The 7892-nt window shown below is 36.8% G+C and overlaps 1 protein-coding gene across 2 annotated transcripts in view; it reads left to right on the forward strand.

Annotated features, from left to right (window-relative positions):
* LOC116852625 (sorting nexin-8-like) overlaps nucleotides 1-7892 on the forward strand; it is a 23176-nt gene that overhangs the window by 6153 nt on the left and 9131 nt on the right. The window lies entirely within an intron of this gene.

The following is a 7892-nucleotide window of genomic DNA, read 5'->3' on the forward strand; positions in this document are numbered from 1 at the left end:
TGGCTGAAACTTCGGTGAGTAACTGTCAACAGATGAACAACGAAATTCACTAGCTTTTATTTACAAGTGCTGCTATCTTCACGTTGAGGTCGGAAACTTTTCAGACCACCCTCGTATTTAGCTACAAAACCGATATAGCAGCAACAGCAGTAGCAGTTATGCAAATTTAAATTAGTTACAGCAACAAAAACATTTTCAGCGAACCATGACTAGCTGCGACAGAAGAATCTCTTTTTTGTGAACGTGTGAGACTGGAAGCAATATCGTGGTTTTTGCTTTTACGTTTTATTCCTACGACTTGCCGTCCGGCAACGCCGGCTAGTTGCCGCACCTTCTCGCGTAATTATTGCGCGTGCGAAACTTTTTTTCTTTCAACGTTGATAGTCGTAGTGCGGAGTATCCGTTCCGCTGGACGTTGCGGACGCGATATTATAGGGCAGATTCTCGATTTATTTATTTTTTCTCGCGAGCTATTAATTTATTTCTGCCGCGCTCCCGCGAATATCGCTGTCGCGCCGGTCGTCAATTATGAGCAATGTGCGCATTATCTTCCTGAAAACAATTAAAATGCTCTCTAGGCGCCATATCGGCAAAACTTTATCGTCTCTAACCACACGCCCGTCGATGATAGCGCGCGCGCATGGACGCCCCTTCGTAATTGTGCAAGATTACGTAGCAGGGTCAACCGTACTGTCGGTTTATACGATCTGTTGTGCTCGCGCGACAACGTCATAAACTCGTTCGTTCGAATATATTTTCACGAGTCGACCGGTTCTCGCCATCTCTATCCCGCTCATGTTACACCACTTTTCTCCCTTCCCTCTGTATCTTCGCACATTTATACTTATTTTTATATTGTTTCTCTCTCCACACTCTCAATTGCTAATCACTTCACTTTTATTCGTTTCTTAATACATTTTCTTCTTTTTCTCCTTCATATCTTAATATTTATGCAACTTTATTTCCATCTTTACATCATCTTTCTCGTGTCATATTTCTTCGCGTCTATCTTATTTTTTCTGTTTGTTTTATTAATGTCTGTTGTTTTAAATCTACATTTGAGGATTCATTGTGGAATGTTAAATGCTCTTATCTATCTATCTGTCTCTCTCTTTCTGCTAGAAAATGGAGGCGTATAAATTTCGCATGCGTATAAAATTTCTACAGAGAGAAAGATAAGCCTCGCAAGTTATTACGCGAATGACATCACATACGTCCTCCGAATATCGAGTTCACGCGATGCGGAAACGCGCAACATTTGATCTTGTCGCGGTAAATGCCGACGACAAGTATCTTCGCAAAGCTCACGTCGACGATTCCGTATTATGTGCGCGGAAAATCGAACGACGGCGCGCGTCGGTCTCTCTTTCTCTCTCGTTGCAGCGTTAAATGCATTTTTCCGACGGTAATTCGCGCAAATCCGGCGAGCTCCGCACGGACTTATCGCGGATTTCGAGAACTCCGTTTGCAAGGTGATTCCGCGGAAAGATCGCGGCTCCTCGCGACACTCAGAAATGTCACGTCGTATCGCGACGTCGCTCTAATGTCCGTCGCGTTCATTGTACTAACAACACAATCAAAATAGCGTTCCGCAGGGCCGTGCCGAGGTGTTTCGCCGTCGCTAGCGGAATGGCGAGGCTGCTTAACTGCCGGTTATCCCGGGATTTGCACGCTGCGAATTTTTATTTACATTGTCCATAGCTTTTCTTCGTTGGGCTCGCGGTCGCGCAACTATTGATATCAACATATACGAACGCTAAAGATAATAAAAATAAGCAGTACCGAGGAACTCCGACTTTTCTTCGCGAATTTCACCCGTGTGTCGGCGATCTCTCGATCACTTACACACGCAACTAACTGAAGAATGGAGAGCAAGTGTATTTCTTTTTCTATTGAAAAATGCCACATATTTAACGAAATTTCATTATGCCACGTGTTTAACGAAATTTCATTGGCGGGTTAGGGCAGTTTTTGCCATTAATCGATGATGTTTTTTCTGAGTGAAATAATGACAAGTCATTTCATATATTGATGAAATTTATTATCAATCTAGATATAATCGATCACAAAGTTTGATTAATAATTAATTTCTTCGGTTAACAAAATTATTTGTCACTTGATATGACAATTGATCGATTTTCATCATGAAATGGCTGATTATTTCGGTAAAAAAAAATTTTAATCGACAACACTGACCTGGTATCGCCGTATAAAGCGCGCGAATTCGCAACGATTGACTGCAAGCTCGTAGGATCATGAGAGTCCTGACTCAAATGCGGCCCTGTCATTATGTGATTCCGTCTCTCTATCGGCAGACATTGGGGGTCACTATAAATAGAACGCTTCGGAGAGATACATGTCATTACACATGTGCATAAAAATGTCCATAAAAAATGAACAGCGCGAATTGTCGTGGTTATAGGTCGTTTTGATGCACATTATGTTCAAAGATTTAATACTGTTCAGCTCTTTAATGTTCGATTACTCGCATTGAGAAATGTTTTTGTAATTTAAAATAAATATTATATTTATTTGTTCGTGACCACGGCCACGTCCTCGACCTCTTTCATTATAATTTCTTGGTCCGCTCCATCTTGGCGGTTCTGCAATAAAGATTCAGATACAACATAACGGAAAGACAAAAAAGTATTGCTATTTTTTTATTTATTTATACATATAATGTATATTTAAGGTTATTCTTACTTTGCAGCTGATATGATTTTTCTTTTGAAGATGGTTCTTGTTGGCTTGAAAATCGTGTTGACGATTGCATTATCTGTTCTGTATTCATCGCAATTGATGCAACTTCTGTCGCATATTAGTTTTCTGAGAGTCGTTGCTTCCCGAAGAATTTTTCTTTAATTATTCTTCCATCGTTTTTATTCTTTCTATTAGGGCTTCGAATCTTTCGTTTAACAGGAAGTATTATTTATTTTGATAAACATTTCGTTTAATTAATGATAAACTTACATTTAAATTGTGTTTTTGAGGAATTTCTTGGGACGTCATTTTTTTATATTAAATAATTAATATTTGTTAATAAATCTAACCTTTCCTCGATTACGACGATGACAACGATCGAATTCGACACGACGCGAAGCTGGCAGCAGCGCACAACCAATCAGTATCAGTGTGACGTTAAAAGAGACACATTATCTTGATCTTGAATGTATCGAAATATTAACCATAGAGATCTGTTAAATCTGATGAGAAATGAATGAGATTAAAAATTATAATTTTCTACAAATGGATGTAAGTATATTATGTATTTATATGCGTATTAATATATATTAGTTATTATTTTATTGTAATACTTAAATGTGTGTGGATGTATTTTTATAAGTACATTACCCAAAAAGTAATTGTAGGTCATTTTGATGCACGTTATGTTCGAAGATTTAATGTTGTTCAGCTCTATTAGTTTTCTATTACTCGCATTGAGGCTCTTGATCAGTTTACAATTAGCAAATATGTCGTACGATCATTGTTATAAAAATTAATAACTAACAGATATAGCGGTCAATTGCCGAGAATTACAATTAACAATTCAGAGAATGTGTGTGGAAAGCTTCCCAGATATCTGGTCGTATAATAAGTAATTTCGGATTTTTCAGAGAATGGAAAGATTGTATTTTTATATTGTTATAACTTTCTGAAACAGTGTATACGCTTCTCTGCTATCCTTCACATACATTGTTTTATAACATACTAATATAATAAATATTTAATTATTATAATAAATATATCAGTTATAGTAAAATCATAACAATCAAAGATATAATCGTCACGTTTTACCTGAAGAATTCAAAATTACTTGCACACAACCCAATACTGTTTCTGTCTTTATATAAAATAAAGAAAGAAAAAAAATATGGTTACTGTTGAAGAATTTAATTCTTTTTTAGAATGTCAGTATTAAAATGAGGTTAACGTTCACAATAAAGTCTAGTTTTTTTATACTAAAATATTCTTAAATGTAATTAAAAGACATGCACAAAAAAAGATTCATGCTCTTATTAATTTGCAACTTTTTACAATCCCCTACATTTTATCTAATTTATTCCCGTTAGGGTCTTTAAACGCGTTGAGTTAAGTGTATATACGCCGATACTTCCGCGAGCATCCCTAAGTAGTTCACGCACGTCGAAGCACGTTGAAAACAAGTGCAACGCGACAGCGGCCGTTTTAACGTACGACACGCGGTCGTCTTCCTGTTAGGTGAAATCGTCTGATTGCCGTCTTCCGCATTGGCACGCAATGTATGGTACTTTTATATCTAAAAGCGACCCGTTTATACCATTGAAATGAAACTTTGCTCCATTTGTCCGTGTTACCTGCGCAAAATGCGTTCCGATCGCTTTATTTCCGCGCACCGCGTTCCTCCAATTGTTCTTAAATCATTTTTAACGAATTGCACGCGAACACGCGTATATAAAAAGTCACTATTGTACAGATAAGTCAGCATTATACCATCGCCGATAGAAATTCGCAAAAATGAATCCTTAATCCTTACAACTTGGAAAGCCACTACAGTATGTTCTTATCCATCTTATTCCATCTTATTCATCTTCTCCAAATTAAAAAAAAGACTTAAAAAGATTTAAAAACTTAAAAGAACGTTTAAATAAAAAATTAAAAAAATAAAAATAAGTAACTAAATACACAAATATATGTCACACAAATTTTTAACGTATTACTAATATTAAACTTTGGAATTTTTATACAAATAATAATTGACATTTTATTTTATGTTTTTATTTTTTTATCTTATATATTTTCGCGTAATTTTTGGTAAAAATAAATAAATTGCTGTTTTTTCATAACTTTTAACAAAAAGAAAAAGACTTTTGTATGATAAAAGAAAAAAAAATGTCAATTTAAAAGAAAAATTACCGAACGATCTAAGAAGCCGTTATAGTGATGCGGTTGGGCCTCCTCATATTTCTTATTAATCTTCCCTTTTGATGTATACGAAAAGGTTCTAGTTCAAAAACTGCGAAAGTCGCCCAAAAAATCGCTCAGATTTTAAGATTTAATCAACGAGACGTATCTCGAGTTTCCACTAACAATTTTTGTCGTTAAGATTCACGGATGATCTTTTCGTGAACGTTGTTTTCTGCGCGGAATACATAGCTCGACTACGCAAATGAGAACTAATGACGAACGACTTCGTGTCCCGCACATAATTATCTCGCATAAGAGACGTTGCGTGATGTCGGGTACGACTCTCGTTACACCGGGGCTCGTTCACGTGCGTCCTTACACGAATATTACATCCGCTCCTGTATTTGTGTGATTGCATCGAACTTTATTGACGAGAATGTCAGCACACTCCCACGTCCTTTAACGTTAATTTTCTTTTTCTTCTCGCTCTATCTCTCGCTATCTCTTTCTTCTTTTCTGTCTCTTTATCTCTCGTAAAATGTATATCCGTAAAAATACGAGGAATGTTTTTCTTGAGTGGCAAAAACGTATCAGCATCTAATTATGTATGCAAATTATAACGAGATGTTAACATAATTCGCAGACGCGCCTGTATTTCGCGAGAGTTATGTAACAATATCTACCCCGTCCTCTCCCCCTTCTTTTAATCGCCATAATCTTTTTTTGGGACAAAGTATCGCAACACGGTGATAACGAGACATGTTTGAAAACACATGTAGATAAGAAAACTGCAAGTAGAATATTACGCTGACATATCTCCTTCAACGTAAATTGTATTTACTGAAAATTACTTTAAAACTTGGCCATGCACATTATTCATGAGCCTATATTTTTTGTACGCGCTGACTCGTATCGAGTGCAACTTAGAAGTACAAATATTACAAAGAGAAAGATAGTTAGATAAATAGATTAATTTCTTATGTGCGCTGTAGGAAAAATTCCCCCAAGAGGGAGAAATAAAAAGAAAATTTTTTAAAAATTCGTCCCTTCATTAAGGATTTCTTTTTTTTGAAAGAATGTGAATTTTAGTGCAAAAATATCAGGGATTTTGGTACAAAATTAAGCACTTGGATATATTATATAGTACATTATCATCTCAAATAATTTCTCTTAAATAGATTATTTATGTAAAAAATAAAGAGAATTTTCGTTCATTATACGTCAAAATTTTTGTTCGCGAGTCTACAATTTACTATAGACGTTCATTAGAAATTTAATTCGGCAGGCTATGTTTTTTATTGTGTGTACTTGTTTTTCGCATGTGACTGTGTTATTTCTTTTGATGTACAATGAAGTATCGCTGATGAATCTGTTTGAAAGGCAAAGGCCTTCCGAAGCAGGTCAATGAAAATAAAGAGTGCTAAAGAAGAAGTGGTGATAGAAAATGGTTTCGGAAGTATTTGATTGATACAAAAAAACCTGTCATTTTTCTATCGAGTTCTCGTAGGAAATTTGGCTATTAGAAAGAAAATAAGAAGTTCTCATAAGATGTCTGAAACAATACAGAGTCGATGTTTACTTTATTTGTAACAATTATTAATTCTTCGAAATGGGATAATTTTGTTTTCTACATTTATATTTGACAAACACGACAATCTTATCTGATCTAATCACAATTTTGCAATTAATTTGCCGCTTGAGGAAAGATCGCAAGTTTCGTTTTCTGTCATTTAACTGCAATCAAATTCTAATTCCGTCCTAAGCGCCTTCTGACAAAACTAATTTTGAGCTCTTCTTTCGTGACTTCAATACCGAGCCGTGCATTGTCGAAAAAAGAATTTCTTTACTATTTTTTCTTTTTCTTTCTCTGTTCTCCGTATCTCTCCTCCGCGCGAGTACGCCGAAAGATCCACTCTTTACTCTCCTTCTTCCCACCGCGAACACCTTCATTCCGTGCCTCTTCCCGTTGATATCACTATCCTGATTTACTCCTCGTTGCCCCTCGTTATTTACGAGCTCTATCACATTCTTCCGACGAACGAAACACGCACTCGTGCGTGCTCGAGCGGCCGTGTGATCGGCGCGGGACGACGATGCGCCGGACGATGCGCTGTTTTGCTCGCGATTCGCGCACGCAGAATGGGGAATCTATTATCGTCGGGCTTTCCTCCCGCGACTGCTTGAACTTGATCGACGATTAAGGTTTAACGACACTCAAGAGAGCACTGAGAAAGCAAGGGGTGCACGCAGTGGCGTGACTACTACTCCGCTCTTCTCTCGTTATATTCTCCACACTCGTATCTAATAAAGTCTTTTCCCTACCAAGCGGGAAACTAATCAGCGGATTCCTCTTTTATCGCGAGTGTAAAAAAATAAGGGAACGCAGAAGCTATAAAGCTCGAGCGATTATTACACGTGAACTTGATATATCGGATACCTCGTAGTATTCCTCTCTCTACAATTCTAAATTTATTATTCGTTTTATTTGAAAATTTTGACGTATAACTAATGAGCGAGAATTCTCTTCATTTTATTTCTTACATAAATAACCTATGATACTTGAAAGTATAATATACTATATAACATATCCAAATGCTTGATTTTATTTTTGTACCAAAAGATCCCTGATATTTTTTGTACTAAAAAAAACATTCTTCTAAGAAAAGTCCCTTAATTTATTAATGTGTGTGTGAAAGGACCAACAAAAAATCTTTTTCTTTTTATTTCTTTTTCTTAGGGGGGACTTTCCCCAGAGCATATAATTAACTAATTTATTTACCTATCTTTCTCTTTGTATTTACACTTCTCAGTACTTTTGCACTCGACACGAGTCAGCGCGTACTCGCTTTCTGTGCTCGCTGCGGCCTCCTCGTGCTCAGGTGGAGGTGGAGGTGGAGATGAAGGAAGCCAGGGTGACGAAGATAAAAGGGTGAGGGAAGGGGGAAAACATGGATGCCGCGAAGAGAGATAGAGAGAGAGAGAGAGAGAGAGAGAGAGAGAGAGAGAGA

This window comes from Odontomachus brunneus, unplaced genomic scaffold, assembly GCF_010583005.1.
Source record: "Odontomachus brunneus isolate Ranch 3 - 2012 unplaced genomic scaffold, Obru_v1 Obru_scaffold_242, whole genome shotgun sequence".
NCBI lineage: Eukaryota > Metazoa > Arthropoda > Insecta > Hymenoptera > Formicidae > Odontomachus > Odontomachus brunneus.